The sequence below is a fragment of the Sander lucioperca genome, chromosome 23 (assembly GCF_008315115.2).
Source record: "Sander lucioperca isolate FBNREF2018 chromosome 23, SLUC_FBN_1.2, whole genome shotgun sequence".
Classification (NCBI taxonomy): domain Eukaryota; kingdom Metazoa; phylum Chordata; class Actinopteri; order Perciformes; family Percidae; genus Sander; species Sander lucioperca.
Genome location: NC_050195.1, coordinates 12,863,894 through 12,891,362, shown reverse-complemented (window position 1 = coordinate 12,891,362; position 27,469 = coordinate 12,863,894). Strand labels below are relative to the sequence as shown.

The 27,469-nt window shown below is 40.6% G+C and overlaps 1 protein-coding gene across 1 annotated transcript in view; it reads left to right on the top strand.

The window, feature by feature from the left end:
- Nucleotides 1-3,977: 3,977 nt before the first annotated feature.
- si:dkey-225n22.4 (collagen alpha-1(XXI) chain) overlaps nt 3,978-27,469 on the top strand; it is a 124,153-nt gene continuing 100,661 nt past the window's right edge. Inside the window, exon 1 of the mRNA XM_031300959.2 lies at nt 3,978-4,160. The gene's annotated coding sequence lies outside the window, so the exon portion shown is untranslated. The remainder of the gene's footprint in view (nt 4,161-27,469) is intronic.

Genomic DNA, 27,469 nt, shown 5'->3' with positions numbered 1-27,469 from the left:
TTAATGTGTCGACTGAAATATTTTCCCTCTGTCGCTCCAAAACGGACGTAAAAATATCCCCCTTTCTCTGTAGTCTACCGTTAGCTAGCTACCGTAAATGTAGGCTACTTTTAAAACGGACGTAAAAGCATATTACCCATTCACTGCACGTGATCGCTTAGCATACCAACTCAACATTTATTTTGTTGTTACTTGTTAATAGTGTAACTGTTATTTATTGTTACATTATTGTAGTTGTGTGTTAGGTGACTTAGGTTTACTTATTATATATTTAAGTACTTTAAAACGTTAATATATTGTTAAATTTAAATCATTTTCAATTAAAAAAAACTCTATAAAAGAGCCTTTCTTTGATGTCATTTTTCAGTTTTTCAAGAATCGGTTTAGGAATCGGAATCTTTTAAAAGTACCGGTTCGGCATGGGAATCGTAAAAATCCAAACGATACCCAACCCTCCTTAAGACGTACATTTAAAAAAAAAAAAATAGTCACTTTCCAAGTTCAGTAATATCCCAAACTGTTGGGCACTGTAGTTTGTTAGTAAATGTTATTAAAAAAGATGTAAATAGTGCATTTGTTGGGGACTATTTTTAGCGGTGGATTAATACACATTTGCTGTTGTAGTGAGTATTTACAACAGTAGGACAGAGTGTGTGAGTCAACAAGCACGAGCGGCTATCCTACAGCAACACCATTGCAACTCAAATTGTGTTTGTCATACTAACTTATAACACTAGTAACGTTACCTCCGTGGAAAGACTACGTTTTGGTAAGTGGTGAGCATTCGGTTACAGGGTAACCTTGGTTCTCTGAGTGAAGAGCCTATTTCTCCAGAGCAAGGCCGCTCGGATACCGCTCCAATCAATGTTAATCAGGGAACCCATGCACACCTGGGCCTTTTATGCACTGGCATGGGCCACGTAGTGGTGTGTCTTATATTGATATCCACATCAACTGCCCCCAGAGGGTCAGTCCCCGTACATATGGAATATGTAACTGTTGAGAGATATGCTGCATTCCAGACATAATTTTTAGCCCGTAAGTTACGACTTCAAGTCACGACTCATGAATTGGTAGCGTTCCAGGCAAAGTCATGACAAACCCTTCTGCGGCTCTGGTCTGATGATCTTTGCGTCAGCAAGCCAAGCTCTGCTCGCACAAGTGGCTGCTCACTTCACTTGCACTCTAGAAAGCACTAGCTGATACTAGTGATTTCTAGTCAGCGACATATTTTGGGCTTCATTTAATAATCATAACCTGTAGTAGTACACAATCGCATGTGTATTTTTTTATTACAATGTGCGGAATTAATTTAAGTTGCCTATTTATGTTTATTTATTTCTATTTCTCACCATTAACCACCGGCGTCTGTACAGCATCAACAGGGGGTCACCATTGTTGTTTATGTGTTTGTTACGTCAAAAACTGTAACTGGGAGTACAACGATCTGGTACGAGTTCACAGGTAGTAAGTTACGGGGTCGACTGCCGTTCCAGGGCACTTTCATGGGTAGAAGGTTGTGAAAACACGGGCTAAGGGTTACCTGGATTAGCAGCATTAGTCTCGATACAATAGAGGTCTCGCATCTCCCAGCTGACGGAGGAGAGGGGGTAGTCGCGGCAGCCACCACTGCACACACACCTGAGCGTATATATTGGCAGTTTGGAACATTTTAACATATCGCTAAACCCTACCTGTGGTCTCCCTGCAGCTGGCAGACTACTTTGCTGGGAGAAGAGCGGAAGGCAGCTTTTCCGGAGATGGATAAGCTAGGGCTGGCTGGTTAGCTAGCTAGCAAGCTTTTCTGTTTATAAAGCCGGCTTGCCACTGGCCACAGGTCGGCTGTTCGACTCATTTTCTGTTCCCAGTGTAGAATTAAAGCATGGTGGAATTAGCAAGCTAGCTAACTAGCCAGCCATCCATCCGTGATAAACAGTAAATTCACTATTGTTGCGGCTGTTTTTCTGCCACCATAATGCGTGCAGTGACGTAACCGTGACGTCCACCCCAAATTGGTCCATAAGCCGGTTTGGAAAATAATACTGTAGCAAGACTTGGCATCTCTCTGCTGAGTTCTCTCTGCACAAACACAGACACGACAGTCCGCTCACAGACAAAGGCACTTTTTATTCTCACATCTGCTCACACACACACACTTCCAACATGAATACACAGTTTCACCGTACGCCTCTGGTCGCCTGGCTTTTCTGGCGCACGTAGTCCGGCTGCTCTAAAACTCCCGACAGTTCGGTAAACATTTCAACAGTAAACGAAATACAACAGCCAGCGTGGCTATTTGTCTCTGGTGTGTGCCAGACATCCCAGGTTCCAGTATAATTATTCAATGAGCACCAGCTGTGTCAATCATCTCACCTGGCACTGCTCTCATGAGCCATACCCAGACCTCTCTCCCCTGGCGCTCAATGCAAACCATGTCCACATCCACAAACAGCCTAGGCTACCTCTGCTGAGGACTCAGAGTAACTGGAAAGCTCCATTCATAATAATTCAGCCAGGGGTAAAGTTGGCGGAACTGTTCATACGTCAGTGTTTCAATCATGCACCGCCGTTAGTCCATGAAGGAGGCAAATATCTGTCATTAGTTCACATGTCTGTATTACAGCAGAACAGTTGGGTGTCAGTTAGTCTCGCATTGCCAGACCTTCCTCCACAGCTCTGTGGAGGAAGGTCTGGCTAGTCTACTCAGCACAGGATGGGAGAAAAACGTGCTCTGGTTTATTGGCATTTCTTTAAACCAATCACAATCGTTGTGGGCAGCGCTGGGTGCCACACGGAGCCCCGGTGCCGCTGCAAAATAGTCTCGGGAAGGAACTTGTTTTGGTGGAACGTGTGTATGTTCAAAAGTAGTTTTAGTCGTGCAACAGAAAACTCAGATTGGACAGATAGTCTAGCTAGCTGTCTGGATTTACCCTGCAGAGATCTGAGGAGCAGTTAACCATAGTCCTCAGAAATCCACCGGAGTTTAAAACTCCAACACAAAGAAAGAGGAAGGTAACAGACATCTGGCTGAAAAGAAGGACATAACGCGGAATTTCCGGCAGCAATGGAGCAATCCTGGAAGTGGAAGGGCGTGGATATAGACTAGGGGTCTGTTATCTAAACTGCAAAAGTCAGTTGCACAGGTAAAGTGTCAGTAGGCACCTGTGTTTTTCATCAGATAATAAGATATATCAGATAAAATCTTAACTGAAATCACTTTGACTAAAATGATAAAAAAAATAGCTGACAAAATTCAGGGAGAAAATATTTTTAGTAAAAGTAATGACTAACGTAGAAGTACTCAAAACATTTTTTTCTGATGTAACTATTATTTGTAGGCTAAAACTGTTAATACTGCACAGTACACGTCCTGCTTTCAAATGTTTACTAAAAGTGAAGAGTAAAAAAGAGAGACTTTATCAGCACAATGTACATGCATTTACTTGTTTACTGTTGTCTGTTCAAGGAGGAGCTTTCAACTCTTATAAAATGCTGGATGGTTTAATAAATAATAATACATATTTTAATTGTATTTTGTGAGTATAATCTGAATCTGCGACGTAGCCAGTAACATTTCATTTCAGGTAAATGTAGTAGTAGTACAGTGTTTTCCTCTGAAGTAGGAATACACAGTAAGTATAGTATACAGTTGGGTTGCATATTATGTGCTTTGGGGTCCTTCTGTAAGTTATTTTGGGGTAAAATGCTGTACCACAGGCCAAGCAACCAGCCTATTCCAAACAGTTACATGTTGAACAGGCACTGCACTACTATTGAATAAATGGAAGGTGTTAGCTATGATTTAATATGATGATTATTAGACACTTTTACACACAAACACTAATGCATTTTCACACTGTGGTCAGCCTACACATCGGATGTGTGTGTGTGTGTGTGTGTGTGTGTGTGTGTGTGTGTGTGTGTGTGTGTGTGTGTGTGTGTGTAAATCCACATTAGGTCCACATTGGTCTCCATAGTGTCACATTCTGTGGTGAAGTCAGTGAAGCTAGCCAGGATTTATAAAGGCTGCCCTGACACTCCCACCACTCCCTCTGCCAACCAGTGGGAGGACTGTCACTACCAAGTCAGGACTTCACTCTCTTCACTTTCTCCCAGCAAAGTGGCATTCATCATTGCCTACTAGCAGCTGAAAGAGAAAGGTAAGAGCCTGTCATCACTTCTTCACTGCATGTGCTGTTAATGTAGATGGCTAATCAAAATGCCAACTATGTGATATAACTGTTCAGGCTCAGATCATATTTTGTGATGTACATGTATCACAATCAATATCAAAGTAGTGTTAAGTCATAGGGAGAAATGATCTGTGTTCTTGTTGGTGGTTGCTTGTTTCCTTGGTGGTTGTGGATTAATTTACCTCTTAGTCTACACAGCTGTATATATGATATCTATGCATGCTTGTATCATCACTGTTTTTTTTAGTAGCCTTTTCTAAATTTGATGTTACCATGGCATTGGTTTGGTTTGGCCACAAGTGGCCGGCCATCAGGACGAGAAGACAAGCTAAATATACAGTATAACTGCATACATCAACCTCTGTGATTATGGGTCAGCGATGTTGTCTGCCTTAGCGCACGGCACCAGTCTTGTTTCTGTGTGTCTCTTGGCATTTCAAAGTTATGCTGTTAGTTCAGTCTGTAGTCTAACTTGGTCTTCCATCCTAATTACTATATGTTCAACTACTGAATGATTTGGAAAAGATGGAGAAGCTGTAGGATGGTGTTTAAGATAGTCAGGGGATAAGACAGCTATTTTTGGTTTGGGAAACATAGTTTCATCATGTCATGATAATTTCATTGCTAAAAGGCAGAAAAGTATAGACTTCAGAAGTAGTCCCCTGGGGCGGCCTCTATCTCACCCAGTAAGAGTGTGCGCCCCATGTAGGCTGAGTCCTTTGCAGCGGCCCGGGTTAGAATCCGACTTGCTGCCCTTTGCTGCGTTTCATCCCCCATCTCTCTCCCACCTTTCCTGTCTATCCACTGTCACTCTGAAATAAAGGGAAAGAAAGCCCCAAAAACTTATCTTTATATGACAGCTAAAATACTTTAGTCACCGTAGCTGCAGTATTTTTGCTTTGACTGGGAGTTATTCATGCCATTAAAGCAAGACTATGTATGTAGAAAGAGGAATTAACACAACAATTCATAAGCAATAAAACATACACTTGTTTAATTCAGACACAACCTGTCTTGGTCTGGTATGACCAGTAACTTATGGTGTTTAATGTTAGCATAGATATTACTGTGTGTCTTACATTACTGAGTTCTCTGACTTTGACTTTAAAGTGTTTTTTTACCTGTTATTCAGCAGATGACTGCTCTTTTAGGGATCTAAATCACCCCAATAACCTCATAACTTTAAAATGTTTCACCTCCCCTTTGCTCTTCTTCTCTGCTGCACTAGCTATGGCAGGCCAGGCAAGTCTGTAGAAATATTAAAGTGCTCATATCATGCTCATGTTCAGGTTCATAATTGTATTTAGATGTTATATCAGTGAGTGAGGCATCTCACGTCTGTTCCATCTTTGATGGGAGTCGCACATGCGCAGTACCTAGGTCAGCACAAATAATATTCTAAGCCATCAGTCAGAAATGTAGTGGATCATGTCCGGAATATATGGCAGTGCTATGTTCCCTGCAGTCATCTTTATTTTGTAAACCAACCTAAGGCGCTGAGCAATCCCAGCAACATCTGTGCACAAGGAATGCTCTGTATTACTGAAGCCAGCGGGGGCGCTTGATGTGGTTGGTATACTGCACTTCTGGTTTGCCAAATGTAGAGTGAGGTTTGGAGAAATTCCGGTTCACTACCCACCTATCCTCACTGTATGTTTGTAATGACTAGGGAGCTTTGAAATGAAAGAGTGAGGCACAGAGGAGAGGATGTATAGATGGATCCAAGGAAGGGAAGAAATGAAGTGTCTTTTTGAGGATCCTGGCAGAGACACTTTTTGAAATAGTGAAACATTCTCCACTGGCATGCTGTCTCTGTGTTATTCACTGTGGCCTTACAGCCATACGGTTTGGCTCCTGGACCTTCTCCCCATGTTCTCCTGGGGTTTTTCTTGTACTGTGACCTCTGTCCTCAAACAAACACCTGTACACTCGGAGGCACAAGACATTAATGAGTGGACACATATTTTCAGAAGTAGGGATATAGTTTTCCTGGTCTTCATCCGATACCTGAAGATAACTGTACTGGCATAGAGACCTGGCTGGATTGATTTATGACATCCACAGAATTAAATGTAGAGTATGTTTGGAGCTGGCGTAGGGCTGACCATTGGAGACAGTTGGCTAGAAAAAAGTTTGTCTTATGTTTAGTCAAGTTTCAATCCAAATTTAGAGCACATTTTAACTGAATTTTCAGAAGAAGAAAAAAAAGGAATTAATGCGCTTTTTCATTCACTGCTGTTATGTCAATATTAGGAGTTGGACACATGGGTGGAGGTAATTCTCCAGTCAGGTGCCATTAGACCATTGCAGAAGAAGACAGTGCAAGGAGATGATCATTAAAAGTTTTATATCAACAATTTCTTCTAAACTAAAAAACAAAATATTGTATTATATTTTCCTATTAGTTGTATTAATACAGTGCCCGTTCAAAATGTGCCTGTTTGGAACGGACCGATTGCTTGGCCTGTGGTATTGCTGCTTGTAGCATTCTCCAGAACCAAATAATACCCCAAAATGAATTAGAGAAGGACCCCGAACCACTTAATATGCAACTCCACCAGATCGCCTACTACTGACTTACTGTGTACTTCTGCATCAGAGGAAGACATTGTACTGCTATGTTTACCTGACAGAGAACGCTGCAGATTCAGAATTTAATCACAAAATATCAGTTAAAATGTGGAGTAATCAGACATTTGCCTCATGGACTAATGGCAGTGTGCCATCCATACGGCCCGTTATGAGTAGGGTTGGGTACCGTTTGGATTTTTACGATTCTGATGCCAAACCGGTACTTTTAAAACGATTCCGATTCCTAAACCGATTCTTGAAAAACTGAAAAATGACATCAAAGAAAGGCTCTTTTATGGAGTTTTTTTAAATTGAAAATTATTTAAATTTAACAATATATTAACGTTTTAAAGTACTTAAATATATATATAAGTAAACCTAAGTCACCTAATAATAATAATGTATACTTTATTAATCCCACAAGGGGAAATTACAATACCTAACACATAACTACAATAATTTAAGAAATAACAGTTACACTATTAACAAGTAACAATAAAATAAATGTTGTTAAGTTGGTATGCCAAACTTCAAACTTTAGCAGTTCTTTTGCAGAAAAATGACCATATTTGCCTTCTCTGGTAATACTACACCTCTCCTGACTTATGGCATGTCCTGCACAGAAGAAACCACTCAGGTGGTGTCCAAGAGGCCTGTACACACAGGGAGGAGTGTGAAAGGGCAGACAATACCACCAGGCTACAGGGTCTTGTCCTGAACGATAGACTAGCAGAGCGTAATATGTTTACTAGTGATCACGTGCAGTGAATGGTAAATATGCCTTTACGTCCGTTTTGGTGAGCCCAGAGGGAAAATACGGCATTTTAAAAGTAGCCTACATTTACGATAGCTTGCTAACGGTAGACTACAGAGAAAGTGTGATATTTTCACGTCCGTTTCGGAGCGTGTACAAAAAGCCGTCTATCAGCAGTGATAGTAGAGTGCATGTCGGGGGAATAGCGCGGACACGCGCTTCACACCGCGAGCGGGCACGTGCGCCACTCGGCATAAAAGGGAGAAAGAAAAAAGAGTGTGCCGCTGTCTGGAGCGACAGAGAGAAAATATTTCAGTCGGAACCGAAATTTGCGTTCTAATCCAGTCCGAATACTACCGTTTGCGTAGGAACCGTAGTTATAGGTTTTGGTACCCAACCATAGTTATGAGAGCCAATCAGCAAAAAGCTGCGTTAATCAACCACCATAACCTGACCGAGTCCAGAGATGGACTCACAGAGACGGAATGTGAGTGTGTGTGAGAGAGAGAGAGAGAAAGGGGCGCAAGAAAAGGTGGAGGGCAATGCAAATAAAGAGAGTTTTAGTGTTGTCTTTTTCATCAACGATATTGCATGTTGATATCGCCACAGTCAGCGTTTAATGACTGCCGTGGCTTCTCATCTCCAATTATTGTTAACGAATTTCACACTTCAGCAGAGGTGTTCATTTCCAAACATTGCCTGACGAATCGGCACACTGCTGTGAAGGAAGCTCCGAGATTACGTTATATCCTGCCGTTTGTTTAGAAGTGGTGAATTTACAGCTCACAGCATCTTAATATGATATAGTGTCTGGATTTTGTTTGATATTTAGTGTCGGCAAAATGGCTTTTTATTGAGTTTCCTCTTAGCGAAATGCTCAGTGAATTTAAGCTGGGCTTTTATTGGGAAGTGTAGACATGGAAGAGCCAGTTATGGTATCACTGTTACGGAACGGCACAGGAGGTGGAACCCAAAAGCAGACGAGAAGTGTTTTAATGAGTGAAATATATACAATAATTGTGCTGGTGGCAAAAAGGAGGGTTGTGTCGAGGGAATCCAGTGGTGAGTGGTGGGTGCTGTGCGCTCTCCAGAGCGTACCCAGTGAAGTGGTGGCGTTGACCATGTACTAAGGCCTCCTCCAGAGTCCAACAAACAATTGAGTTTGAATCCAATTCTTACAGAGAGAGAGAGGAGCAGGCGGGTTGAACAAGCAGGCAGGCAGGCAGGCAGGCACACGAGCAAGCAAGGCAGGCTGCAACAAGAGATAAACACAGAAAATACTTTAGCTACACAAGCTAAAACACCAGGATAACAGATAACACAGGGAGCCAGGAGTGCACCTATACCACACTGGTAGACGGTACAATCTGACAACGAGTGGATCACAGAGCCAGCCTTAAATACTGCAGGAGGGTGATAAGGGAATGAGCTTCACCTGGAGCCACCTGCCAGCTAAGCCACGCCCACAGCTCACAGTAATCGGCACAGGAGGGAGGAACATGAGGGAAAACAAACAAAAACACACAGAACAAAAAAGAAGCACGGGCTGCCATGATGACATCATGACAATCACCTTTTTTTTCTCAACCTTTTTCAGCACAACAGGTGTGATGTTCCTGTCAGCTATCTGCTCGTGCTCCAGGAAAGTGAAACGTTAGCTTGGTAGCCTATATCCAGCAATCATGTAATGTTGGAAGCAGCAAAAAGTTACCTGGAGCTGCTTTACAGAGCATGTCAACAGCCTGCTGCGTCAGTATATATATATATATATATATATACATATACATATACTAGGGGTGTAACGGTACTCAAAAATCACGGTTCGGTACGTACCTCGGTTTTAAAGTCACGGTTCGGTTCATTTTCGGTACAGTAAGGGAAAGAAATGCAAACATTAAACTGCAGGTTGTTTATTACTATAAACTTTTTTTTAACAATTTGTTTACACTTTTTAAAACACTTTTTAATAAAATATATATAAAATAAAAAAAGAATAAGAAAACTACTGCTGCAAAGTTCTCCACTAAACAAAATACTCTCAGTCTCAAACCAATATCACATAATAAAATATAATGAAAAATATAAATAAATAACTATGGATTACAGTGCAGCATTATCAATCCCAGCTTGTCAATAACCGAGTATGGTCGTAGATCAGCTGCTATAAAAACACCAATTGCTTTCTTTATTGCGTTGGCCCGATCGGAATTACCAGCAAAGGTCTGTTTAAATGCCAATGGGAGCTGCGTTTGAATTACGGTAATTTTTTTCCTTGTAGTAGTGATGTTCACACTCACGTGATGCCTTTTCAAGTGCGTTAACAAGTTTGAAGTGTTGGCAACGTCGGCACACTGCTTTCGTCTTATCGACTAGTCTTTGTCCGTTGACGTATTTCACTGGGAAACCGAAGTGTTCCCAAACAGGAGACCTTAATGATATGGGTGGCTCTTCAAGCTCCGGCTTGTCCATACTGTCTATGGGCTTGTCTGCATTGGCCATGATGCTAGCTAGCGAGAGGCTGGGCTAAAGCATGCCGTGTATGTTGTTGTACAGCACGTGGTGTGTGATTTTAATTTTTTTCCCCAAACCACTTCCCGCCCTGCAGTCGATTTAATTGGTTTAGGTTACAGTGACAGCGGGTAGGTTTAGAGATCAGTGTTTGGTGTAGGCAATCTGTACAGTGATTGACATATTGACATGACCAATGAAAACTTTAGAATCAGCTGCAGGGCGGGATTTGCGCTGAACGCGGAGACTTCCACCACTTAATATGTTCGTGTGGAAACACGAAAATTGACCTATGTTCTGCACACAAAAGATTGCGTTTGTACGGTGGCCCTGAAGTGCAAATCACAACAGCAATAAGAAAAACGCGACGACAAATATGAAAACACGACAGTGAATATGAAAACACGACGGCAAATAGGAAAACACGACGGCAAATAGGAAAACACGACGGCAAATATGAAAACACGACAGCAAATAGGAAAACACGACAGCAAATAGAAAAACACGACAGCAAATAGGAAAACACGACAGCAAATAGGAAAACACGACTGCAAATAGAAAAACACGACTGCAAATAGAAAAACACGACGGCAAATAGGAAAACACGACGGCAAATAGAAAAACACGTCGGCAAATAGGAAAACACGACAGCTAATAGGAAAACACGACGGCAAATATGAAAACACGACGGCAAATAGGAAAACACGACAGCAAATAGAAAACACGACGGCAAATAGGAAAACACGACGGCAAATAGAAAAACACGTCGGCAAATAGGAAAACACGACGGCTAATAGGAAAACACGACGGCGAATATGAAAACACGACGGCAAATAGGAAAACACGACAGCAAATAGGAAAACACGACGGCAAATAGGAAAACACGACGGCAAATAGGAAAACACGACGGCAAATATGAAAACACGACTGCAAATAGAAAAACACGACGACAAATAGGAAAACACGACAGCAAATATGAAAACACGACAGCAAATATGAAAACACAACAGCAAATATGAAAACACGACAGCAAATAGGAAAACACTTCAATAAATCACAAAACACAACGGCATTAACTTCTACCGGAAAGGTAGGGCCTATCTAGTAGTGGACGGACCCTCCTGATTGGACAGACGCACTGTCTGTCTTTCGCGCTCCCAAATCACCCACAATCCTATGAGCGCGGCTTTGCCGGCTCGTTAAAAAAACAACAACAATGGCGGACCTAAGTGGGAGTTGGAGCGGCATCGCTGATGGCACAATTAACATTTAAATGTAAGTATATTTAGTGTTTGCCGTACATTTGTTATCACCGTTAATGTGTTACATCAATGTCAAGTGTTACGCATTAATGCTGGTACAAATTGCTATTATAATTAGGTAGATACACCCGAGCTAACGTTAAGCTAACTGAACCTATCATTTAACATTAGGCTGTTAGCTAGCTAGCTGTGTTGCTGTCTTTTATGCCATTTGTGTTCGTAAAGTTTAATGTCTGGTGGCATTTTCATCTCTTTTTGTAAGCCGTTACTGTATATGTGTAATGTTAGCAGAGATTTAGAAATTGGTGTGTTTATCAGTTGTAGCTGCAGGATTGGAGGTAAAGCTGCACCTTGTTAACTTCACTAGCAACGTTAAATGAAAGCTAAAATTTATGAGTAGTTTCCCATGTAACAAGTATAACATTCCGTTATAGCATTTATAATGGTAAAGATCTTTTTCTTGTGTTTGCTGTCTTTTAACAGGGACTAAGGAACAAATGGAGGCTGCACTACAACGCTGAAGTTGGCATCCGATTCGCAGCTTCCGATTCGGCAGTTAAGGGGAAATTTAAGGGGAACTTAAAACTGTCCGATTCAGCAGGGAAACATAATTTACATCGCTAAGTGACTGATCCTCCGTTTTTTGAACCTCTTACTGTATTGAATGAGTGTTAGTCATTAAGGTAAATTATTAATTATGTCTAAAACACACTTTTAGATTTGTGAAAGCTTTATTGTCTTTATGAGAACACAATAAAGGGAGATTTCACCGTTTTTCTAAACTTGTCAAATCAGGACTAAATTATCCCAGAGAGTCTAAGCAGTCTTAAAAACACAGTTTGAGATTTGTGAAAGCTTTATTCTATTTGTGAAAATGCAATAAAGGGAGATTTTACTGTATTTTTCACATATAGACTACATTGGACCAGGTCCAGATCCAAAACCACAATACTTAAGACTTGTCAAATCAGGACTAAATTATCCCAGAGAGGCTAAATAAACTGTTTTATTTTATTGCCACAGCATGGCCTTTGCTAATTGACATTCAACGTACAAGTCCACGTCTCTCCATGTCATTTCTTATATCCATGAGCAGGTCTTCCTTCTCACTTCAAAAGAAAAGTAGAAAAAGTTATTTTTACCTTTTGGAAATCAATCCAAATATCGTCATAGATTAGCCAGTGGTTTAATTTACTCTTCAAATCCTTCTCCTTCAACATAAGTGTTGTTTTCTCACCTTTCCTCAGAAAAAGAGGCAGGACTGAGTATTTATTAAGATTTTTTTTAATTCATACTTCATAGGCCATTGTCTCAGGTGAGGAGCAACCCCACTTCTGGGGAACGCTGGGTCCCGATCTTCTTGGATGATGAAACCCAGCTGGACAGGATTGTGAAATACATGTCAAACTTCCTCGACAGCTGTGACACACTCTCTGATAAAGTGTGCACCATGGTGTCTTCTGACAGGATCAAATACATCCTAAATGTGTTGCTGTCAGAGATAGGTCCACAGCAGTTCCACATTATATTCATGAAGACATTTTTTTCTATGACTTAAAGTGGCTATATGTAACTTTCAGTTTGTGTTAATTCTAGCGGCCACTTTGGACAAAAGTGGTAATATTTTCACCACACCTGCTGTCGTAAAGGTCTTTTCTTTACGGTGCTGTATTGCCCACTGTAGATTACCAAGTTTGCGTTACCGTGTTTACACAAGTACAGGGGAAGACCTGCTCATGGATATAATAAATGACATCGAGAGAGTGAGTTAATTCTTGTCCAGTTTTGACAAGTTTAGGTATTGTGGTTTTGGATGTGGACTTGGTCCAATGTGGTCTACATATGCAAAAAACAGTAAAATCTCCCTTTATGGCATTTTCACAAATAGAATAAAGCTTTCACAAATCCCAAACTGTGTTTTTAAGACTCCTTAGCCTCTCTGGGATAATGTAGTCCAGATTTGACAAGTCTAGGTGGATCTAGACCTAGTCTAATGTGGTTTATATGTGAAAAAAAACTTATTTTCTCATAAAGACAATAAAGCTTTCACAAATCTAAAAGTGTGTTTTAGACATAATTATAAATTTACCTTAATGACTAACACTCATTCAATACAGTAAGAGGTTAAAAAAACAGTTTTAAGTTCCCCTTAACTGCCAAATCAGAAGCTGCGAATCGGATGCCAACTTCAGCGTCGTGGCTGCACTAGCGTCACCAGAAGGGAGAGATGAGGAGGAGAGGGAAAGCAAAAGACAAGCAGGGAGACAGAGGCCAAAAAGAGATGTTGAATAGATTATTTGCTATATTAGAGATTGCCATTCAAAAAATAAATGCATTAAATTAACTAGTTTGTCTGTGTCTTTTAAGTTTTTGGGTGTGTATATAATATAAACTGTTTTTCAATGTTTATTTTTCCATCAAATTATGACCTGGACACAGGAAACTTCTAACTGAGTAATTATATTCAGATGCTACCTGTTTTAATAACTAGTTAGGTATACAAGCTCTAAAAAGACATTAATGAAACATGTATCTTTATTATAACATTTATTCAAACATTACTATATACTGTACACAAGTATATTCAACATGAAGCGGCGATCAGACTCAGCTCCCGATGATGGTGTTGCTTCCGGACTGCAGACAGAAGGAGAAAGATTAGGTTAGTCCAGTAGTTATCCAACCTGTCCTGGTAAGATTAGGTTAGTCCAGTAGTTATCCAACCTGTCCTGGTAAGATTAGAATTATATCACAAGTATATTTAAGCATACTGAAACATGAAGGTACTTCATGTAACTGTGTAGTGGTGTAGTTTCTTCATCATGGTCTTAACTGACAACTGTTGACCATTTAACACACTTACACCTACCTTTACTGTGTTAGTGGGTGTTTATCAATGGAGGTATTATGACTTTTCATATGTTGGTTGTAGCCTTGTAGCTTGTGTGTTTACAGTACTATTTACCCTTTCTCACTTGCAGTTTAATGCATATCATACTGCCTGTGGTAGCTCATTAGCTGGTAGCGTTTACCTTGTAGTTGCTGATCATATTTTGCACTGCATTTGTCTGAAAGCTAGAAGCTACTGGACAATGAGCTAATGTTGCATACATGCAGTAAACTACAAGCTAATGTAAACAGTTAGCTACTGCAATTCTCCTTACCGGTAAGTGTTATGACTACTGTACAAACATGAACTCCCACGAGTTTTTAATTTATTGACATGGGATAAATAAGACAAAACGACTATTGCTTACATTAAAGCCTATCGGTGTCGGTAACGTTACCTACCTTTGCACGTTGCGAGCAAAGTTCCTGACAGAATATTCTCCTCCTGCAAGCAGACTGACGCCGATTCACCAACAGCACAGTTCATAGTTCCACATCCATTTCGTCCAGTGTTTTGAAATGAGAAACGGCTACTCCGTCTGTTAAAAGCATAGACAGTGAGGCACTTTTATTTTTTCACCTCTCCTTCCTGTCAAAAGACAGACAGTGCGTCTGTCCAATCAGGAGGGTCCGTCCTCTACTAGATAGGCCCTACCTTTTCCGGTAGAAGTTAATGCCGTTGTGTTTTGTGATTTGTTGAAGTGTTTTCATATTTGCTGTCGTGTTTTCATATTTGCTGTCGTGTTTTCCTATTTGCCGTCGTGTTTTCCTATTTGCTGTCGTGTTTTCCTATTTGCTGTCGTGTTTTCATATTTGCTGTCGTGTTTTCCTATTTGCTGTCGTGTTTTCCTATTTGCCGTCGTGTTTTCATATTTTCTGTCGTGTTTTCCTATTTGCTGTCGTGTTTTCCTATTTGCCGTCGTGTTTTCATATTTTCTGTCGTGTTTTCATATTTGCTGTCGTGTTTTCCTATTTGCTGTCGTGTTTTCATATTTGCTGTCGTGTTTTCATATTTGCCGTCGTGTTTTCCTATTTGCCGTCGTGTTTTCATATTTGCTGTCGTGTTTTCCTATTTGCCGTCGTGTTTTCATATTTGCTGTCGTGTTTTCCTATTTGCCGTCGTGTTTTTCTATTTGCCGTCGTGTTTTCCTATTTGCTGTCGTGTTTTCCTATTTGCTGTCGTGTTTTCATATTTGCTGTCGTGTTTTCCTATTTGCTGTCGTGTTTTCATATTTTCTGTCGTGTTTTCCTATTTGCTGTCGTGTTTTCCTATTTGCCGTCGTGTTTTCATATTTTCTGTCGTGTTTTCATATTTGCTGTCGTGTTTTCCTATTTGCTGTCGTGTTTTCATATTTGCTGTCGTGTTTTCATATTTGCCGTTGTGTTTTATGATTTGTTGTTGCGTTTCTCTAATTGCTGTGGTGCTTTGCACTTCAGGGCCACCGTACATTTGGCCGTTCGGTGCACATGTGCACCGTACCGAAAGCCCTGTACCGAAACGGTCCGGTACAAATACACGTACCGTTACACCCCTAACATATACATATATATATTGGGGCTGTCAAAATTTTCGAGTTAACACAAAGTCCTTTTAATGCCACTAATTTGTTTTTAGGCGCGTTCTGTGATTTGGGCCTCGTGCCGCTCCAGTTTGGGAAATCAGGAAGCGATGCAGCACTGCTACACTCACCGGAGACTACAGTTACCTCGCGGTCAAAGCACATTATTTTGACCCACAGTGGGAACTTCGGTCGCATGCTTTGACTTTTATGAAGATAGGGGAGAGGCATTTTGCTGACGTGGGCGCCAAGCACTTTATGCAAGTAACTAAACAGTGGGACGTTGAACATAAAGCCAGCACACAGACCACTTGGCATGGAACATGATTGCAACGGCCAGGCAACTCCCGTTGGAGCATATGCCTTATGTTGCACATAGCCACCGAGCCATCACAGTTTCTCTCACGCTTTAATTATTGTCTGTTTGAATTTATTTTTGTATCAGCCTGTTTTGATCCCACTTAAAAGATGTTTATGTGAGCCTTTTATTTTCCCACATGTGGGGTTAAACACAATTACACTATTACATTACATTGTTACATTTAGCTGGCCAATGTACTTGTACAATGTGTCTGTTGCTGTAAAGCACAAAGTATATTGTTATGTGTTAAACTGCTTAAAAAAAAGGGATGTTTAGTTCACCTTTACAAGTGTAAAATGGGCAGAGATGGGGACTCGAGTCTGAGACTCGGACTTGAGTCGCACTTAAGTCACACAAACAACTGACTTCAGACTTGACTCGGACTCGACCCAAAAGACTTCAGACTTGACTCGGACTCGAGCTTCGAGACTCGTCAACAACCTGTTTTAATGCAATTATTGCTTTTTCAATCTAAATGTATTCATGTATTTCTATTTTCTTTTATTGGCGCATATATGGGGAAACATATGACGAGCTGTATGTCCCCTGCCCTTTGCCATAATGTGCAACATAACGCATGTGCTATGCCTATGTGCGTGCACTCACATATCAAAAAATGCATTGATGATGGCGACACCAAGTCCTCCCGGAGTTGTGCCCTTTGTCATTAGTTTTGCTTTCAATAACTTGGTAAACAGTGGCAGTAAGCCAACAGCTACATGCAAGCTGTGTGACACCAAGATAAATGATGCCATCAACAACGTCAATCTTCATCAGGCATCTCAAAACGCACCAGATAGGTCAGTCACTTGCTAATGTGAAAGAGACGTTACATTTAGCATATATCGTCACAGGTAACAAGCTAACCATCGCAAAGTGTTGTGCTAATGCTGGGAACAGGCAAATTGTATATTTATAGTTGTATCCATATGATGTGACAGACTTAGGTTAATATTTCACCAGGTCCGGGCTAGAGGGATGTGTTAAGTAACAGAAGATTAGACTATACAATGTCCTAAATTGGAGACCCAATGTAAGTTCTGGATTTAACAAAATTAAGCTAGCTCAGATCAGATAGCCAAAGACTTGAGACTTGACTTGGACTTGCCCCTCAAAGACTTGAGACTTGACTTGGACTCAAGCTCAAAGACTTGAGACTTGACTTGGATTCAAGCTCAAAGACTTGAGACTCGACTTGGACTTCCAAAAAATGACTTGTGAACATCTCTGAAAGTGGGACACAATTGTGTTAGTATTACCAAGTAATGATACATTCAGGTCAATATTCCCATCTGTTGTTGCTTGATGGGCTTGAGTTTGCAATATTATGCTTTCAGTTCTTACAAGAAACAACCTGTGTTGCTGGCAGCCCTCTACCACTCTGCAATTGAGAGCATCATAACATACTGCCTCACAGTGTGGTATGCTGGCTTCTCAGCAGCTGACAAAAAAGCACTGCAGAGGGTCATCAACACCGCACAGAAAATCATCGGCTGCCCTCTCCCCTCCCCTCAGGACATTGCACACACCCACTACCTTTCCAGAGCAAAGAACATTGTTAAAGCAACACCAAAGATTCTTTTGTACCTTAAAATAATGTTTCCAAAACCGTTTCAGTGGTTCATCAACTTGTAACAGGGTGAACGGAACGTCTGCATTCGCTTTGCGGCCCTCTATCGGCTATTACCGCACTATGCAAGTTTGCCAGATCGGGTAACGGATATGTAGTTTGAATGAGACATAATGGACGCAATTCCACTTCCAACCTGGAGGGGGACCGAAGAGGAAAAGTGCTTTAGTGTTGCTTTAAATACAGTTCTCACCCATAGACAGTATATAATGGACCAACTGTCTCTGGACGGAGACCAGTGAAGGCCGTTAGAAGCACTTTTCCGGTGAGTGCTGAGCGTTAATGCGCAGCCTCCAACTGAGAGAGACGATGTAAATGTGCCGTGAGCAACCTGTCTGAAAGTCTTCTGGTAGCTGTGCCAAGAGAAATCTCAATCATTCCCAATCTTGCAGAGACGGAGAGCGTAGGTATATGTAAGGAGATAACATAGGCACAGGCTAATTATTGCTAACTAAAATGCTAGTTAACATTAGTAATTAAACTTAAACAGCTAATGGAAGTCCAAACTGCCTGCAAGCTTCTCCTGTACTATACAGTAATTCCTCTACTATGCGTCAGTAAGTCGCGTGGTTATGACCCAATCGTTAGCCTATTTTTACAAAAAACGTATACTACGGAGCCATAACGTGAGGTACAAGGTAATGGAGCCTTTTATACATTGTCGTGTTTCTTTAGAAATAAACAATGGACAAATAGAGTCTTTAAACGCTTCAGATGTAAAGTTATTCTCTGTCAAAGTGACGTTAAAATGAATGGCAGTCAATGGGATGCTAACGGGGGGTGATGGCTTTGTAGCATCAAAATGGCGCCATAGGAGGTTCGAGCTCTGAAGCAAAGCTTACCCCCTTGTTCTCACCCTGGCCACCATTTCTTTGATCTCCTGCCCTCGGGGAGACGCTGCTGGTCAATCAGAACATCAACCATCAGACTAGTAAAAGCTTTCTTTCCAAAAGTCATCCAGACTCTAAATCTACACACATAACGTCTCTGCACCCATATTCACATTTCTTATTAGTGTTTTTACAATCCATTTCATTGATCTGCGCAATATTAAATTATTATTTCTATTAATAATAGAAATAATATACAATATATTTATTATCGCAACTACCTGCCCTTGTTTTATGATGAATTTTGAATGAATGTTGTTGATTGTCTTATGTTATACGTGGATGTGTGCAATATAGTTTTATTTTAAGCACCGCTGGGAGGGGCACTTGTAATTTTGTTGTATTCATTGTAATATAATAACAATAAAGGCTTCCTATCTTTTCTTATCTTTCAGTAAATTTTTTGAGCATACAGTACCTTTGAGGTTATTCTGGGGAATATTTTAGACAATATTTGTCATTGTTTTGGATTGTTGCAATAGTAATAAACATTTTCATAAAGCAAGCATAACATATTTGTTATATTCATATACATATTATATATATATAATAAAGTTAGCTATTGGTCCACTTTAAATCAATGGCTATGAAAACATACCCTTTCAAAAATCTCACTTTTCCTACATTAAACCAAGTAGAGGCCCATACAATCACCCCATGTAACTGAACACATAAGGGTCTTGTATAGTGCATACAGTCCACATTTAGCCCTTGAGGGGCCCTTACAGTTCGCCCATTTCAAGCCCATGTTGCCCACATTCAATTCATATTAGAGCCTGGATCGGGCCGAATTTTTCCGTCCGAACCCGGCCCGAGCCCGTCAGGGATTATGATATTTATGTCCGAGCCCGACACAGTTAAAATCTCGTTGTTTTTTTTTCTCTCATACTAATGACACATGTACGTTTATTTGTGTGGAAAGCTTTTATTAAGCAACTGGGAGGCATTCGGAAATGTCAACAGATGAGCGCATCAGCGCACACGGGGGAACAAGCGCACGTTAATAAGCTGTTTAATTTAAAATGTTCAATGTGTTAACCTTTCCTGCTTGCTTCGATTCCGACTGTGATCAGAAAACCAGGGGAGACTCCAGGGCTGACGTTATATAACGTTGGGGTTAAAATCCCGTTTCTGGTGAGACGATGAATGAACTTGGTTTTCAGTCTGGGGTTTATCTCGGACACCACACACACTGTGTACAAAACTTAAACTTATTCCACCAACTCTGCTCCGGTCGCATCTACACGTCTGCTTCCTCTTTCTCTATCTCTCTTCTGCCCACTTTACACACACACTGAGCTCTCTTAAAGGAGCCGCAGCACCATTTTACAACAAATGCCTTATCACGCTGATGTGACCGAGCCCGTCCCGAACCCGACCATCATTTCTAAATATCTGTCCGAACCCGGCCCGGGTACCGTCGGTACGAGCTAATGGTTGCGGTTAGCCTGCTCGTTTCGGCTTGTGACGTCACAAGCCGTGCCGATTTTGAACAGCTCACCCAGAGACTGAAGGCAGGACACATTCAGAAACTGTATCTCACTCTAAACAGCATGGATGGATTTTTTTCAAAATTTGTATGTGTGTGGAAGCACCAGAGACACAACATAACACCCCAAATCCCAGAAAAAGTGATTTTTTCATAATATGGGCACTTTAATTCATATGGGGGGGGGCACGTGTGCATGTTGACTGGGCATTTATACATTAATGATGACTATATTAGTAAATGTTGTAGATTAATTATTCACATGTAGGCAGCAATGCAAAAATATTAGCTATTAGTTATATAAGTTTTGTTATATTGATATTGATACTTTCTATAAGCTCGGAACTGTACTGAACAGATGAAGTTTTACTGATTTTTTAATCATAGTTTTTGCATAATGCAATGTTAATTTTATACTGTTAAACAATTGTTTCCTGGTTAAAAACTGCAAACTAATTTGAACTCACAAGTGGAAGCACCTTGCCGTAATATCAACATACCTACACGACAGACTTGTTTGCTAATGACTCCAAAGCAACATATATAACCGTTCTGTTAGGATATCAGTTTAGTGTATTTTGATTAATTAGCTGGGTAAATGCTGACATGTGACATGAGGGGGGCGTGTGTGTGTGACGCTGATACCTTAGTCATTGGCAGGTGTGTGGATGAGAGATTGGGAAGATTGTTTCTGGCTGGAAGCAGTGGCAAACACGCTCCAGTGGACTGCCACACACCAGACGCTTGTACACAGAGAACACTACTGAAAACAAAGACGCTGAAAAGACTATTCTTGTTTTCCCACATCACAAACTTTTGTAAATACAACTTTTATAACCTGAACTACAACAACAAGGAAGAGCGGGGCTGGCTTGGCAAAGACGCCGACAGAGCGGACCCGAAGCTACATCATAGTCACTGGAGCAAGCAGCCATCTTTAGACGCGAAAACATGCAGATTCTGGGTGAGTCAGTTTAACACAGCCCAAACCCCTCTAGAAGTAGGAAAGACATGCACTCATCCAGGCAAGTTAGTTTTATTCTCATGTTGAACGCAACACATAGGGAGAACAAGACATGGGGATTGATGTTACCGGCTAGCTTAACCTTTAGCAGCTGTGTTTTATGGTTTAACGAGTCCAGGTTAGCTGTAGCTGTTTGTAACAGTTCTATTTAAAGTGGCTATTTGTACCTTTCAGTTTGTGTTGATTCCAGCGGCCCCTTTGGACAACAGCAGTAGTGTTTTTACCAACCCTGATGTCGTAAAGGTATTTTCTTTACCGTGCTGTACTGCCCACTGTAGATTACTGAGTTATTTTTAACCGTGGTAAAGTTGGTTTTATATTGGACATTGGATAGTCGACACATTCGAAAAATCTATTATGCGGCTTGCCATTTTGACCTATTCATGTCAAAATACTTCTGATGAACTCAGCTAACCCCCCTACACATAACACAAAGCTTATTTTTTCAAAAAAAAAAATCCTTTGATTTTTAAAATGTTTTAATATTAAAAAATGCTATAAATCTATTATGTGGCCTGACCTTTTGACCTGTTCATGTCAAACCACTGTTGATGAACTCAGCTAACTCCCCTACACATAACACAAAGCTTCTTTTCTCAAAAAACCCATCCTTTGATTTTATAAATATTTTTTAATGTAAAAATTTTTTATAAATCTATTATGCGGATTGAGCTTTTGACCTATTCATGTCAAACCACTTTTGGTGAACTCAGCTAACCCCCCTACACATTGCACAAATCTTCTTTTCTCAAAAAACCCATCCTTCAATTTTATAGAATTTTTATTAGACAAAAATTGCGCAAATTATGCACAAACACATTTTTGTAGGTAACTATGAAAACGCCAACTTTGACATATCTCAACCAAAATAAATGCTACCAACACGAAACTTTAGGTCCTAGTTTGCCATGACCCTCTGGGGGTCCCCCACACATTTTAAGAAGATCGGCCATTAAGGGGCGCTGTAGCCAACGTAGACCATTTTCGGCCCTTCTACTCAATCAATGTTAATGGGATATTTGCAACGGCAACGTACCACAGACCTTGCGGCTCACACGACGATATTTACTGACGTTGGCCTCCTCACCGTTACGCTTTGGGTCCCACTTTCGCACGCCCCCCTGGTCGTTGGGGGCTACTCACGACCCTGTCATAACTGCTTGCAGTTCTAGTTATTTATTGTTTTTCACACAGTGTACATTGAAACAATTCTTCTGGAACATGTACCATTCCGGTTGCTGGAGTGCAGAGATCTTGGAACCATCTTCTGCGTGAGTCAAATTGGGTCTACAAAGATAAAATTAAATAATAAAAATAATGAAAAAATATTTAAAAAAATCAAAGGATGTTTTTTTGAGAGAAGCTTTGTGCAATGTGTAGGGGAGTTAGCTGAGTTCACCAAAAGTAGTTTGACATGAATAGGTCAAAAGGTCAAGCTGCATAATAGATTTATAGCATTTATTTACATTAAAAAATATTTTTAAAATGAACGGATGGATTTTTTGAGAAAAGAAGCTTTGTGTTGTGTGTAGGGGGGTTAGCTGAGTTCATCAGAAGTATTTTGACATGAATGGGTCAAAATGGCAAGCCGCATAATAGATTTTTTGAATGTGTCGAATAGCCAATGTCCAATATAAAACCAACTTTACCACGGTTTATTTTTACCGGGAGTAAAAAATATAGTTGCGATGAATATTTTGCTCAGACAGAAAGTCAATAATTTACAATAAGAGAATACGTTACAGATGCATTGTTTTCCGGTGTTACGCCAAAATCTGTGACCCGTCACAATGTGTTACTGTAGCGCCGTCTTCCTGCCGTAAATCATTTTGTGACTTTGCAGGAAAAACCAGACCCGGGCAAAGGCATTAAAAAACTATATAAAAATAGTGTTCGTTTCTAAGAAACCCCAGAAGAATCACAGATAGAAAAAAAAATGATATTGCCACGAGATACAATTTGTTCCCATGTTATAAATAACTCGTGGCCACGAGATACTAATTTGTTTGCACGTTTTATTAACTTGTGGCCACGAGATAAGTGTATAAAAAAGAGCCAGCATGGAAAGCTTTTCTTACCAAAGCATAGTGTGCTCCACCCGCCACCTGCTTAAGGAGCTCCACCTTGGTGATTGACTGATAGATAGATAGATAGATAGATAGGCTACTATTTGATTTTATTTTAAATTAGGGATGAGTTATCAAGACGTAGCCTATATGTAAGCACACATAGGCTACGCCTCCACAATGCATTGGCTCTGTAATCAATACGGGTTCGGAAAGATGTTGTATAACAATTGTTTGCTGAATGGGCCAACGTCCCCCTAAACATGCAGCCGCTCTCTGGGACTCACGTCATGCTGAATTTCTGCAGATGCCAGGCAGATATTTCCATGGATGTATTAGGAGAACGGGATAATCCCGATCGATGTTTGCTACACCTCCTGCAGAAATGCTAATAGACAAGTGCTACGACCCGTATCCGGTGCCATGTCATTTCTCTGACGCTCCATTGTTCCGACCTCTCAATAAACTGAAAAATTCCCTTTGGTCCTACAGCCCACTAGTCCAACATCCCTTTGTTTCGAAAAAAAATAAACCCTCTGCTCCGACTTTCCATTGTTCCGACCATATAGGGTTAGGGCTTTTGTGGATCACCTCCCATAATCATGAGATCAATGAATCAAAAATAACAAGCAAAATTACATTTCTCTAGCTTATTAACACATTTAAATGTTTAGCCTATCTTTGAAACACTGAAATAAAAATGTAGGCTGAATCCAAAGTCCAACAGGGTAAAGTTAGTTTTGGATTGGATATGTATTTATAGTTCCATAAGCCTGTAATGATAATGAATAGGAATGGGGCATATCCTTGCAATAACCAATGTGAAACTAACTTGATCAGTGAGAAGACGCCTCATCTTGGCTGTTTCAAACAGGAAACTTCGGGATTCACGACATGTTAAACAAGGCAAAAATCCTAAAGAGATATTATAAATAATTGTCCCTAACCCTAACCTTAACCATAACCATAACCCTAACCCTAAATGGTCGAAACAATGGGATGTCGGAGTAGAGGGTTTATTTTTTCGAAACAAAGGGACATCGGACTAGTGGGCTGTAGGACCAAAGTGAATTTTTCCGGTTATTGAGAGGTCGGAACAATGGAGCGTCTGAGAAATGGGCAGTCCCCCCATATCCAGAGCCCTGCATTTTGTATGTTGTACCCTTGCAACACAACTTTTCTGGTAACAGTTTTGGTCACTAGGGCTGTCAAGATTACTCCTTTTTGTTGTGCGATATATTGTCCCAAAATTAATTGCGATAAACAATATTATTGTCATTTTAGGACCATTTTATGCCACCGGTTACATAATGAGAATATGACAATATTATAGCATAATAATGCAAGCACACTCTTTCAAAGATCAAAGAGCATTTAATTTCTTAAGAATATTTAGACATTGGAATCGGAATGTCAAAAAATATATCCTAAATAAATCAAACATGAATAAATAATAAATACACCTTTGTTAACAGAAAGTGCTGTAGTGGCAGAGTAAAAGGAGATGTCTTTTATCTCCTTCAGAATGTCATCTTTTACTTTGTTGTACCAAGATGGAATGGCAGTTTGGGAGATGTATGTTTTCTTTGGCAATTCCTACTGTTTTGTCAAAAGTTTGCAGTAAATTCATAAATGCTGGTTTTTCGACCATGTTTAATGGCTGCATGTCTTTACCTATATATGAAGTTACGCAATCTGTGAGCATGCGCCATTTCGTGCTGTTACGTTTATATTTGCATTGCCGGGAAAAAGCATCAGTAACAGATAACTGTCTGGAAGACCCCTCTCCACCTCCAGCTGCGGTTGCTGTTCCCAGGTTGAAAACTGGGTGGGATGGTTATGTTTTAGGTGAGATTTTAGGTTAGTTGTGTTGCCTCTTTTTGCTGCCACATACCGGCTCGTCCACGTTAATTGGCTCTCCTCTCTCATACGGCCTAAAGTCAAAATGTTCCCACACCAGAGCTGAAGATTGTGGCTTTGAAACCAAGTCCATTGGGACTTATTCCTCCTAACTGGCTGTAGATGTCATGAAACATTATAGGGCCTATAAGGCAGTGAGTTCACGTCTTCGCTATCTGCTCTCTCTCTGCTCTCTCTCTGTGTGTGTGTGTGTGTGTGTGTGTGTGTGTGGAGACACTGCCTGAGCCTTGCCTCTGCCTCCGACACAGAAAGCAGATGAGATGACAGAGGCGGCGAGATCAACTAAAATGTTGGTAACATTCATTCGTATATCAAAACGAATATACTCTTTATTTTCAATTATAAAAATTATCAATTGCAATATATTGCGCCACCAACAGCTACCCAGCTCATTTCCATGTATCGTACGCTAAATCCATATATTGACTATCGCCACAGGCCTATTGGTCACGCCAAATTATAGCTTTATATTACTTAAAAGGCTTACATTAGATAGACAATTCATTACACGACTACGTATACATTTAGTTTATAGAGTGCTTTTCATGATACTACTGAAAGACAATTTACACAGGTTCTAATTATTGTAGAAAACAGCACACTATAAGACACATTAAAAGCTATTCTGAAATTAAACTCAATCACGTAGATTTTTAGATAATTAGCCTACCGTGGCACTATAGGCTACTGTACAACCATACTATAGATAAACCAGAGATTTTCAAAGTCTGAGACTGTAGGCCTCCCCTCAGACAAAGCTGGTAAACATGCACCCCCTCACAACTTTACCTCCTGAGTTTTTCTCAATTCTTGGATGCCTATGGGAAAATCATTATTTGAAGTCAGAGACACTCAACAATTGGGCCAAGACAGCCTATTATTGCTGTTTGACACTTGAGACTAGAGCTGAAGATCTTCGGTCGGGTTTGGTCTTAATTTCTATCATTTTACACGGGCTCAGGCCGGGCTTGGGCTTGCGCTCCGGTTGCGCGATAAATGAGTGGTCAGGTGATGCATTTCGATTAGCGCATAAATGGATGCTGAGGAGGTGAAACGGAGTGTGAATGGGCGGGCCAAACCATGACCAATGACAAACAAACTCTCTGCTGAGTTCATTGACACCTCACACAAGACTCTACATCAAATGGGGCAATAGTTGAAATAGAGATAGAGATGAAAAGGGGCATGGCTAACACATAGGGGGCGGGCCAAACCATGACCAATGAAAATGGAACTCTCTGTTGAGTTCAATGATACCTCACACAATGGTGTACAAGAAACGGGTCATTACTTATTAAAGGGGGCGTGGTTTAAGCATATGGAGCGGGGCAAATTGTCACCAATGACAAACGAACTCTGCTGAGTTCAATGATACCTCACACAAGGGTCTAAAACGATTCAAATGTTATGAAAGGGGCGTGGCTAAAGCTTAGGGGGCGGGCCAAACCATCACCAACGAAGAAGGACCTCTGCTGAGTTCAATGACACCTCACACAAGACTCTACCTTAAACGGTTAAAATGGTATGAAAGGGGGCGTGGCCTGAGTAAGTGGGCGTGGTTAAACTTTAGGGGGCGGCTCAGTATCACATGAAGACCACACATTCTAAGTTTCATGTAAATCGGATGATTTCCTGTTGCCAGCGGGCAATGCACATGCATTCATTCTCCCTTGTGGGGGGGAGGGGCTTAGGAGACCGTTTTAGCAGAAAGGGGGGAGGGACTGAGAAGTTGTTGATGTTCAAATTTTTTGGCTAAGTCCTGGATCTTCACAATCCTACCTACAGCACCTGTAAAGGCCGTAAAAGCCCCCAAAAAGAGGAAAATGTGGTTGTTAGAGCAGTACAAGAGAAATAAACTAAAATAGAAACAAGACTTCTATGTGCGTTCATGAATATTGTAAGCAATGCTTTTATTATCTTTACTTCAATGATAATTTAACCAGGTTTCCTTACACTGTCAACATCTCATTGTACATTTACATGGTTACCAGCTTTTAAACTTACCACAGAATATCTGGCAAAGCAGAGACACATTTCCCCATTAAATACATCTCGAGCATCATGGCATTCAAGAGAGTTCTGAAAATTAAAAATATTTAAGTTTAAAAATAAGATAATCCTTTACTAGTCCCACAGTGGGGACATTTTGAGCGATACTGCAGCAAAGGGATAGTGCAATAACAAAAGCATGAGTAAAAATGCAAGATATAATGAATACATAAATTGATAAAAAGAAAAGAAGAAAGGAACATAGCAGTAAAACGGTATCAAAGTAAGCAGTAAACAAGCAAGCTAACAGTTTATTAGGTTAACAGACCGAAAGGTTGGATACACTGGGATATTGAACAGTTAG